The sequence below is a fragment of the Hypomesus transpacificus genome, chromosome 21 (assembly GCF_021917145.1).
Source record: "Hypomesus transpacificus isolate Combined female chromosome 21, fHypTra1, whole genome shotgun sequence".
Lineage (NCBI taxonomy): Eukaryota > Metazoa > Chordata > Actinopteri > Osmeriformes > Osmeridae > Hypomesus > Hypomesus transpacificus.
In genome coordinates, this window is record NC_061080.1 from 2,741,987 (window position 1) to 2,754,639 (window position 12,653).

Consider the following 12,653-nt stretch of genomic DNA (forward strand, 5'->3'; position numbering starts at 1 on the left):
TGGACGAGGAAGAGAGGAATCACTGGAGCCAGTCACCTGCCACAACCCTCTAATCATCAGCCATGATGACACATGGGGTTGGATAGTAATATCTAGACGGCTGTTGTACTGTATGATAGGGGTATTTTTAGCAACCGTATCAAGGGTCTGTTGTCGAAGTCCAGGAAAGTGTTTCTGTGAGTCTGGACTTGCACTATGATGAGCATCTGTGTGGATTGTCTTGTCCCCTTGAGAACGGCAGCGATGCAGTTGTGCAAAGCCAATAACATCTGTTGAGTGACAATCTGTGGTTTGGGACTGTGTGTGTGGGTCTCCATATTTGTGTAGTGGTGTGCTCCTGCGAGCACATCTGTGTTGGAAGAAATAGAGTATAGGATTCGTTCTTCGCCCCGTCAGCTCAGGTTTTAAGACACTGGGGGCCTCATTTACTCACAGGATTGCGCCCATTTCAGTCGTGAAATAGCGGGTAAAGACATAACACCCTATTTACAAAAGTTAAAACGCAGATTACCGCTGCTGGGAGGGTATAAAGGAAAGTGGGTGTAGCTAACTGTTCGCGTAACTTTTTCTTTTCTTTTCCTCGAATCACCCATGGTGGCAGTAACATGTAGGCGATTTTTCCCGTCTTTTAACGGCGCGCTAATTAACACTAATGGGCGCTGATCGGTTGATGATTGCCCGACGAGGATCTGGTTTGATAAATACCACGCAAAATGCAGAAATACACCGTTCGCTATTAGCGGTTGGGCAATGGCGCAGATTAAGCTGCGGTCACAATGTTAGTAAATGAGGGTCTGAGTCTCAACTGTCATATTTCCTGGTGTGATTTATAAAATGTCTCTGGATTCCTTGGCAACACTCTGATGTCTCACACGGCCTGAGGCTTTGTAATCAGTCTCAAAGGATGGATTCTCTCTGCCTGGTCCTGGGTCCTGTTTACATTTCTCGATAGTCTAAAGAAATGTCTCCTCTCATGTTTCTCAATACCAGATGGACAGTAAAAAGTGGGGTCATCGGAAATAATTACTGCCGGAGATGAGATTACATACTGTATGTTTATTTTTTTTCTTTCTCGTTAGCCTTTTGGAGATGTTACATAACAAACAAAGACACATGCTGGCTCAATATAGCCATGTTTTTGTTGAAGAACCAAAGCTTGAAGAAACAGGCACAGAAAAACACAAAGGAAGATTTTCGGTAGTGTATCAGTGTCCAAGTAAACTGAACTCAATGTCCATGGAAATTACGAAATAATATAATTTGGTATAATCCTTCCTTATTTATTAATATTATATGTTAGAATTTGATTAGATTGACTAGTTCTATACTGTAGTAGAGCTTGTCAAATGCAAACAACTCTTGGGGGTAAGCTAACGTTGTTCATAATGAAACAGTCTAAATCCTTGGTACTGTAATACCTACAGGATATGAGGTCTGTCTCAGGTGGCCTGCCCCGATGACATGCTCAGAATCTACTGACACCGGACACCAGGGAACGGCCCCCAGTGTCCTTCCCAGGGGGCCGTGTGGCTGCTCATCAAAACAACCAGGGTGGTCAGGTGACCTGGAGGTCTTCTCCTATGGGCCCAAATGACTCTGAGGCAAGGTTTTGTGTATCAAGGTCCAACATTGACTGTAAGGATGAAGAAACCCAAACTGGTTCAAGATCTGTGTGTAGCGGTTCCTCCCGCATGGGACCAGGGAAGAATAGAGCCTCCTGGGTTTGCAGCTTGGCTGGCACAAGAATGTTTTCTATTTTTCACACACAACACGTGCCTCAAAGAGGGTGGAGATCCTGTTTTAGCATGAGAAGGACGTGTATGTGTCAGTGTCAGGTGGAGGCCAAACAGTGTCATGCGTTAACATGTTTAGCATGTTAGCATGTCAACAGACTTTTTTTTTTTTTTTTTTTACTGTTCCCCATTTATCTGTGTACTAGTCACTGGAGTCAATGAGTTATGGGATGGTTACTATGTTTGTTCCCGAATTTTTGAATTTCAGTTTAGACAGACACATGACATACTTTCAGGAAACAGAGCTGACCACTGCTGCTCGTGCTTATGTCCTGCTACACTAAGATTAACTTACACACTTTCTTTTGATTATTCTTCTGGCTGGGAGGCTGTTGGTTAGTCACCCATCGGGTCTATGTTTGTGTGTGTGTGGGTCCATGTTTGTGTGTGGATGCGTATGTGGGCATACCTTCATGTGTGTTTGTGTGTGTGTATGCCTGCTGTCATACAATGTTTGTTCAGTATGTATACTGTGGGTGTGTCGGGTTAGAAATCAGAAGGTTGCTGGATCGATTGCTGGATCGAACCTCTATCAGGTACAGAGCTCAGGACCCATAACAGACTGCTCTATCAGGTACAGAGCTCAGGGCCCATAACAGACTGCTCTGTCAGACACATAGAGCTCAGGGCCCATAACAGACTGCTCTATCAGGTACAGAGCTCAGGGCCCATAACAGACTGCTCTATCAGGTACAGAGCTCAGGGCCCATAACAGACTGCTCTATCAGGCAGAGAGCTCGGGGCTCATAACAGACTGCTCTATCAGGTCCATAGAGCTCAGGGCCCATAACAGACTGCTCTATCAGGTACATAGAGCTCAGGGCCCATAACTATGGAGTTAGATTAGTTTCATAATTCAAACAAACAAACGCAACACGATTCAAACAAATTTAACACGATCCAAACAAACGTAACACGATTTATACAAACATAACACGATTCAAACAAACAAACGTAACACGATTCAAACAAACGTAACACGATTCACAAATGTATTTCGTGATTCACAAATGTAACGCGATTCACAAATAAATGACCCTATTACATTCGTTTGCAACCTGACAAACACAAGTTACAAATCCCTGCATTCGTTGGTGTGAATCCTTGCATTCGTTCGTGTGGATTTTTGGAACTTTCCTGACGCGCTTTGATCCACAAATGCATTTTTTCTAAAAGATATCCTCAGCAGCCTATCAGATCGTCTCTTCCAATTTTAGCCAATCACATTAACGTGTCTATGTGGACTTCAACAACCTGCCATAATGACGGACATCGTCTCCTTCAGATCACGAGCAATGTCGTCTGGTAGCATGTAGGTGAAATATTGCTTGTTAATCTTATTAAACCGATTATCATACCTGATTAAATATTGTTGAGAATGGCAGGATTCATGTTTAGTCATTTTCCGTGTTTCCTAGGCTAACGCAGAGCCCGTCTACCCATATTAGACATTCTCCGGTGATTGGCTAAAATTGGAGACATCTGATAGGCTGCAGAGGATATCTTTTAGAAAAAATGCATTTTTGGATCAAAGCGCGTCAGGAAAGTTCCAAAAATCCACACGAACCAATGCAAGGATTCACACCAACGAATGCAGGGATTTGTAACTTGTGTTTGTCAGGTTGCAAACAAATGTAATAGGGTCATTTATTTGTGAATCGTGTTACATTTGTGAATCACAAAATACATTTGTGAATCGTGTTACGTTTGTTTGAATCGTGTTATGTTTGTATGAATCGTGTTACGTTTGTTTGGATCGTGTTAAGTTTGTTTGAATCGTGTTGCGTTTGTTTGTTTGAATTATGAAACTAATCTAACTCCATTCATAACAGACTGCTCTATCAGGTACATAGAGCTCAGGGCCCACGGCAGACCAGTCATGTAGTGTGCGAGTCAGGGATAAAGAAACACACATCCAGCAGGTCAGGGAAGGACAGAGGAGAGGAAATGGCACATTAGCGAGCACTAATCAAGATCAGTTTGCCGCAGCGAAAGTGATACTCAGAGGGATCCAACGGTGTTGCACAACCTCTGTCGGTTCTGTCTGTGTCATCTGCCCTTCTTGCAGAATCATGTTTCTAGAGGAAGACAGAGATTGAAACGTGGGTTCTCAAGGGCAAAAATATTGTTTTCACACAGCTGGTTGATGGATTTGCACTTCAGCGGAACAGAACTCTTCACAGAAAAGAGGGAACACACAAGTGTTTCAAAAGTTTTTTAATCCATTTTCACAATGTTCTTTTCCCTGTTCCCCCAAACAGTCGTTTTACAAGGAAGATAGGGTTGCTTGTGAAGACAGAATAGCTAGACATATTCCCCCAGGTAATACTGCATTGTGACAACGCAACTTGTGAAGCAGAGCAGGGCACCGGTGCTGCCAGGAAGCCAAACATCAAAAGAAGGGGCTTCTCCAGGAACTGTGGGTTCTGCTTTCAGTTTAGAAGCGAAGGCAGTAGATGCCAGACCAGGCTAGACAAGCACACATTCCTCTCTGTTACAGGACTCTAGTGGATATGGAAACATTCCATTTTTTTGTTTTTTGTTTTTTTTTCTCCCCAAGTGTGTTTTCAATTAAATTGAGGGATCATGAAATTAAGAGCAATTTCTGTCAACAACAGTGATGCATAATCTGCATCACTGTTGAGCTATGGTAAATAGATATAAATATACACATCAATGCACGATATACAGAGACTATCTCCAATCGCAAAACATCAGAAAGGAAGTGAGCTATTTCTCTGATTTGCCATGTTTCCTTCCATTAATGACAGATTTAAAGGCGTCAGGATTTCCCTCGCACGTTTTTACGGTAACAGTCGCTAAATATAGAATCGATTTTATTGCTGCATTTGGGAAAAACTCTGCAATGACTCATTGCATTTAGTGGCATCTCAAGTGAACATGGAGCCTATTTAGGCCCACTTTTCATACCTCACAATACAAAGGGCAAACGTAAAGCCCTCTGTTCACTCAACAACATTAATGGGGAAACAAAGTTTTTCCTGTAAAGAATGATTCATGACAGTGAAAGCCAAATTAAAAGAATGCAGGCTGAGAATGGAGAGATGTGATCAGTTTATCACCTTCCCTGTTCCTTCCACCCAAGGAATAAACTATGTTCATTCTTTTCATTGCTGTTCTGCCAGGAAAAAAAGAAGTCCAACGAGAAAAGCCTGACAGGAGGGAAACTGCTTCCTAAGCTAAATATGTACTGTATATGTCATGCATGGGATATGGATTGATGCGAGAACGTAATATATCACCCCCAGGCACTGACGTTGAAGTTTGGTCGAAAGGATGGATTAAGGTTATGTAAATACAAACGCTATGCATGCTCCTAGGCTATAGCTACCGCTGGGCCTGTAAAAAAATGGGTGTAACCACATTCTCCTTTCAATCTTCTCTATGAAAATACTTTTCGATACGATATGAAATGTCCTCTCCACTCAACTCTATCCAAGTAGTTGATATGTCTCATTGTTTGTAGAGTGTTGAAACCGCACATTTTCTAATGAGGAATCATTAAAGATGAATGATAGGAGAATATCAGCGCTGTGGTCTGTGAGAGCAGGAAGGAATGACCTCATATACTGTCATGACCAAGTATTTGTATGACTAAAATGTTAAGTCTACTATTTGACAACAAACACACATTGGTGCAAATGGTCTAAATGAATGGATAGTATTCCCAGTGAAAACCTGGGTTAGAATATTAAAATCCCAAGCAACCACTTTTACTTATTAAGGCAAAATGATCATTGATTTAGATGCTTTTTCGGCCTTTATTGGACAGAGACAGTTAGAGGTAGACAGCAAATGTAGGGGAGAGTGAGGAGAGGACGTGCAGGAATGGCCCTGGCCGGATTTGAACCTGCGCACCTGCGTTAAGGCCTCAGACTATAGGCACCCCGAACGACTATGATTCCATATAGTGTCAAAGGCCATCAGACAAGCAGAAAAAAAAACTTAATCTGAGTCACAATTAGGTTCTTTTCATTTGCTATTAGGTAAATTAAGCTTGTGTCTTGGATGCAAACAGAGATGAAAATTGGCTGTTAAATAAATGCTATCGGTTGTCCAGGTTTCTCCTAGAGCCAATAGGCTTTAATAACACTAATGTGCCTGGAATGGTTCCAGGGTCCCCCAAGAGAAATAAATGAGATTTAGGTGGCGTACGCACTCTGACAGCCACCAGAAGGAGAAGAAGAGAAAGCCTCATTTGCTTTTCATCACATAATGCACACTAATTACTAGACGCACATTCATCGATCTATTTGACACGTTCAGTTTTTTTGTATCGTTTTATAATACTTGTTTCTTTCCCTCGTCCAATAATTACTTTGAATTACTCTACAATCAGGAATGGTTTACATTTTTGACTGTAATTGAGGTAAAAATGTAATGATGAAAAGGCATGCATTGATCAAGCTGCTTTCTGGAAAGAAGGCCCACGATTCCCAGCGCACTGCAAAAGACAACATCTAACCTTGGAAACGTGATTGCCATGGTTACAACCAAGTAGGCCTATAGCCACTTCTGCTACAGAACTTGAACCAAATCTGAATCTCGTGTTCAAACACACCAATTAAGTGCAAAAATGCAACAAACTGCAGAACTCCCCACTCTAAAATAAGAATTGCACTAGGCATTTTGGAAGCCTCAATGCTCAAGCTGAATTTGCTTTTTATATTCCTGTTTTGTATTCCAGGGACACTCCCTCTTTGCCCGACACTGTATAACGTTAGAGCCGAGCCATTTTTAGCCAGGCGGATTTGATGACACCCCTAGTAAGACACAACCAAAATGGAAAGCAGATAACCTCTTGGCAGTTAAAGAGCTGGCATGTCTCAGGTCTCAGATCGTTGAGGAGGCAGAACTGGGACCCGACCGGACCCGGCACATGCTCCGTTAATGGGTGGCGCTGCCGTGAGACCCGTACGGCTGTCAGGTTTAAGCCGCACACAAGATGGATGGATCGTTCCGGATTCCAAGAACTGACTCTGATTCAATGGAGTTCATCCTGCCAGACCGAAGAGGAGAAGAACTGGTTCCACCTCATTTGAAGTCTATGTCTTATTGTGAGTCTCATAGTCTGGTTTCAACCAGTTTTTCTCTATTTCCACATGGAAGGCTGTGGAGATTACAGGGTCTCCAATATATGTCTCTGGTTGTTACATTTAGATCCTGCAGCACCAAACAATCTGTTGCAGGATGATAAATAAACGGTAACAGAGCAGCAGAAAGCACTGTCAAATACAGCAGGAAGTTAAATCGGGTAGACCAATGGAAGATTCCAAGTCAAGTGGAGTTAAATATTATTTCACTAGAGTCCACCCACATCATAATGTTTACATGAAAGAACCCAGACACTGTGAATGCAAGCAAACTAACGAAGATAGGTCAGACCAAGGAAGACTGATTTGGTGACTCAGTCACGCAAGTGAGCGTATTCCAGTAAAAGATTAGGGAGGTGAAAATTATTCCCCCCATTCTTTAACCCCACCCGCACTCTCAGGGGCAAGGGGGTCATTTGAAATGAGGGGGATGTATGCTCCTTTTATGCAGGCAGAAGGTGGGAGGTAACTGTTTTGTGTGGAAACACAAACACAGCCTCCCACTGTCACTCAGAAAATGTAACCGAGACCCTATCCACCACTCCGACACACACAACATGTTATTCCCCTTTTTCAAATAGCAGGCACTTCACTGTTTCACTCATTCATTCGGTCAGGCCTGCCAAACTGAGGTGTTTTGAAATATTATTACTGCTTCAGTTTAACTCCCTTTTCAACTGTTTCCAGCTGCGTATTATGTTACTGATTTCCTTAACTGTTCATTTACTTTTAAAATCAAAGAGATAATATGACTGGTGCCTTTTCCTGCTGCCAGCAAGGGAACAGGACAGATTGTGCTTCCATTGCCAGACTTGAATCACTGATGAGTATGTCACAGGTGTAAACAAAGACCCAACACTTCTGGCGCTAAGACATTCAACAGGGAGACTAATCTCTAAACAAGGCATAAAACACAAAACCATATTGGTCCCCAAGAAATGTTGCAAAACCAAAAGTTATTAAATGGTTTTATTTTGGATTGTTTAGGTCAACGTCCTTTTAAACGTCAAGCGCTGGCCAGCAACCTCCTACTCGTGTTCTTGTTTTGGTGTCTTGGCAGTGGGACAAGGGACCATGTGAAGTTTTTGGCCCTGAGATCACCATGAGTCATGGGCTTTTCGGGTGATTTGTTCACTCTTGGACTCCTTCTGTCAAACTTTTCATCTTTACTCAATCTTCCGTGTAATCTCCGAGGTTCCGAAACCAACTGCACTTTCACCTGAAATTTGCCTCAGTAAAACCCCGGTCCATGGTGGGTCCATCTGTGTGTTCTACATTAGAACTTCTGTGATAAGGATATATGGAGACCTAAAACAAGAATTTATGGAAACTATCCATCCTTTTTATCTGACATGGAGATCACACCAACCAGACAATCACTCACTATCTACCACAGTTGACAATCTATAAGAGAAATTGCAGCATCAGTGACTGGGAAATGTCTTTGTTTATGTTCTTCTGCACAAGCTCTGGGCGGACATGTTGGTTTTGGTTTAATTTACATTGGCTGTTGGTTAGGAATGGATCAATTTGAGTCAACGCAGAGAGAAGGATTATCTGTGTGGGGAAAAGACTGAGAGTGGGTGCAAATGTAAACCGCCAGATTCTTCTGTTTTCCTCCGTCTCATCGGCGTCCAATCTATTTCTGTATTTCAGCCCCCCTAAAAGCTTTTCCGTCGGCCCATATCTGTTGTAATGGCGTAGGCCGCTGAAAACACTTACTAAATATTTGCAGTCTCATTTACTGAGGACTGGCCACACAAAAGATTCCCCCAATTCCCACCTTTCAACCCTTTGTCGGTTTTTATGCTCCATTTTCTTCCTTCCCACTCTCAACTTCCTCTGTCTCCTATTCAGTTTTGCCAGTATGAATCCACCTCTCTCGGTCAATACTCTCACTATCCGTATCGTCTTTCTCTCTTTCACTCCTATCTCTTCTGTTCTTTATTTAGATGGCTATGGATGTCTGCCAAGAAATATGTTCCCTCTATAGCAGAACAGTGGGATATTAACCCATTAATCTGCCGCTTCACCACCTGCACACAATCCTTTAAGGCCGTATGTCAACAGTCTGTGGTCGCTTCCTCGCGTCCTATCCTGAGTGTGGAGGTCTGAGGGGAGCCAGGTCAATGGGTTTCCCGAGAAGGAGGTGAGATGGGAGGATGCAAGGAGAGAGGAGGAGAGAAAGACTTGACCTGGCAAGAGGAAAGGACACGGGGAGTCTTGGCAAGAAATGAAGACTTGGTTCAGGGTGAGGTTCAGCGAGAATGAAAACAAGAGGAAGGACAAACAAACAATGCACACTGATAGGCCGTCAGAGATTCTTCGCTCCTCGTGAGCCAGTCATATCCATCGCATTGGGCCCGTCCTTCACTCTCCCTTCTTCTTTTCTCTTTTCACACCCCACTCACTATCCTCCACCATCTGTTCTCTCTCTGACTCTCTTCTCGGAGGAGCATGATGTCCACATGATGTATGCTTGGAGGTTGTGGAATGGGGCCCAACCAGAGCAAGGAAGTCCACTGCTGCAGGTCCCATAACCCCGGGACACTCTGAACAGAGTGAACGCTTGACCAATACATTACAGTGCGCGTGCCAGGGAAATGACTTAATGCCTTCCACGGACGCCACGAGGGACTTGTAACTCCTGGGCAGAGCGAAAAAGAGGGAGAGAGAGTGATGTATGACTGCCCCTCTCCAGGCGCGAAAGGGAGGTTTTTTTCGCTCATTTAATACGAACAGTGGCTGTTCATATCATCTGTCCGTCTAGCACCAGATTAGCATCATTACCGATTAGCCTCGTTGGCAGCAGAAGTGACTTTAGCCCAGCCAGAAGCTAAGTATTGCTAATTCGACAATAAATGACAAGATGATTATGGCTTTTATTGTTTCTGTCTGTTTCCAGTCTACACTGAACGTTACAGTATGCGTGGATCTTTTTTTAAATTAAAAAAGAAAAGAAAAGGAAGGAGTGCAATAAGGAGCAAATTAAATTATCTCACAAAATATGACAACTGTACCTTTGAGCTACTGTACTACTACATATACTACCACTGTAAAACTGTCTTCTTATATCCAATTTTGAATAATAATAAAATAAATTGAAATCATTAAACACCTTAATCTCAAAATTAGAACCAGTTCTTCTAAGTTTTAAGACGAGCCAATTGTATCCATCTTCAGCCTGAAATACTACAAGACACGCCCAGACAAGCCCAGTACAAGTAACGCACAAGATATGCCCATTTGATAGTAACCCATTGGTTGGTCTAAATGCCAATCTCAAACGGGTTAGGGATATCTCGTGGGGTTCTTTGGTGTAATTTTGAAAAGTACTAGACACACCTCCTTCTACACGTCCCACCCCTATCTTGCAGTCCGCAGACAGACAGAGCCTTCTCAGTAAAGCAAGTGTCAAAGAGAGTTTCAGACGGTAAAAAATTAATAGTAAAAGGACTACCACATCTATTTATCAAGGTGGCCTTAAGGTAACACCACAACATCAGTGAAGCAAACACACCATGGCAATAAAACTACACTAACCCACTACACAACACCTTTTACAGAAATGAACATTAAAGAAAACATTTTACCTGAACAATACTGTAGCATTACAATACCGTAAAAAACTGAATAATTAATCCACAACACAACAACCGTAAACCAGAGTGAAACAGCATAAAACCACCTTTGGCCAAAATGCAGCTTTCATGTCATTCAACGGTCATTTAACCGTAGCAAAAATCATTCTGACAAAACACAAAAATACAAAGAAAACATGGTGCATATATGCATTTCCCCCAAAGGTTCCTCAAAATCAAAATGAATCGTAAGTGGTTTAAAGTCAGATGATGCCTTTATTATTAAATGTACTGGGGTTTGGATGACCTGAATGACCTCTGGGTTTTTGGTGGTTAACAATTATAACACAGGAAACTTGTGCCCACAAACCATCTCCCAAAATAGTTTATCCTCAATGTCCGTTAAATTGACTCCGTCCCTTTCATTTGAACTGATACTGAAATCCAACAGGTGATTTAGTCTAGCTCTCAATGAACTTAATCTCAATTCCAGATTTTTTAATAAAACCAGCTAGACATTAATACATGCAAAAACAATGAGCGTTCACCTCTGGGCTATTTCCTGTAAAACCTGAGTGATATGTGGGACCACTTACAGAAGAGCACTGTTTATGGCCTCTGGTTTTTTGTTTGAGGTCAGGTGGTTGAGTTATTTTTTTTCTGATTTAAACACCCCATATTTCAATTCATTGGATGTGTAAAGCGGCAGGGTGGAAAAAGTGGAGGACAGAACAGTCGGACAAGGAGACGAGGTTCAAAGGATACGAGCGTGTTCCTGCTGGCAGCGACCCGATCTGCAGCTGTGCGCCTGAAGCTGTCCAACTGACATCTGCTAAGCCAGGTCACTCTACCCCAACACCAGCTCCGGGGATTGGGTTATTTGTTCGAGCCGAGCCTTGACTCGTCATCTCTGCTTCAAATGTATCGATGAGGACTTGTTGCCAAAAAATGCATTTGGTTGATATAAGTTTGTTTGTTTGGAATTGCTGAATCATGTTCCCATAAATCAACTACGTCGTAAGTCAAGCCTGTGAGTCATGTATGGCTGCAGTTAGAACCAAAAGCCTGGACAATGTGCATCAATCTTGCTTTTCAGGTGCTGGGCTGATGGATCAGTCAACACTTGTCAAGGTTCTGACCCATTTTCACAAACACGCTGTGCCAGGCTAACACCTGGCTCTCAAAACAACTAACCTTCACTTCTACATTTCAACACCTTCCATTCCACCTTTACAATGGACCTTGCATTGTGCTTTGATTCATGTTATGTTATTAGCCTAATGGAAAATGCAGAGGCCCCAATTTTCATATTATTGTTTGAATTGGAGCTGTCTCTCTGAGGGAGATTGTGTGTTCGTTTAATGAAAAGTGGCCCTAATGGTTTAGGAATTACAGTCAAGGCACCACGGTGGTTAAAGCAGAGTGACCCATGCTGAATCTAATTTCCTCCCTCAGCAAATTGACCAAAACGAAATTACATTTCCTGGTGCTTGGCCCAGCACGTACGGTTGGATGAGAGTGGGGTGGGGGGTGTGGTGCGGGTGGGGTTGGACATGGATGAAGGGAGTTTGTTTTGGTAAAAGACTGATGAGATCGGACGGACACGGTCGTTATGCTGTCACATTTTCCAGATCCGGGCCCCAGGAACTGACCTGTGTCAAATAATATTACGGTGGTATAAAATCGGACATAAAACGTTTAGTAGTACACCTATTACAATCAGGTCGATGCCATCACATGTACAGAACCCAACACTGCAGAGTTGTTTGGGGTCCACGGCCAGAGAGGTATGCAGAAGTGACTGAACTATTCCCCTTTGACACTTTGTACATTTTCCCTTTGTTTTTTCACATAGACAACATGAACTCCAGCCCATTCAGACTTTTTCCCTCAAGTATTTTCACTTTATTTACACATGTTGGACGAGGCGCACCCAGAAAAGCTCACGGACTGGGATTCAAACGTCCCACGCATCTGGAGCAATGTCTCCATGTCTATGAGATCTGTCTGCCTCGATGCCGGGAATGAATTTGTCTAAGAACGTCCAGTTTCTCCTCCACCAACTCTTTCCCCCCAGCTTTCCATGTCTGTGCATCACTTATGCAAGGTTACATATTTCGGGGAGAGAGACGGTGACAAGCCCTGTGGGCAGCCCCAGTGTTCTT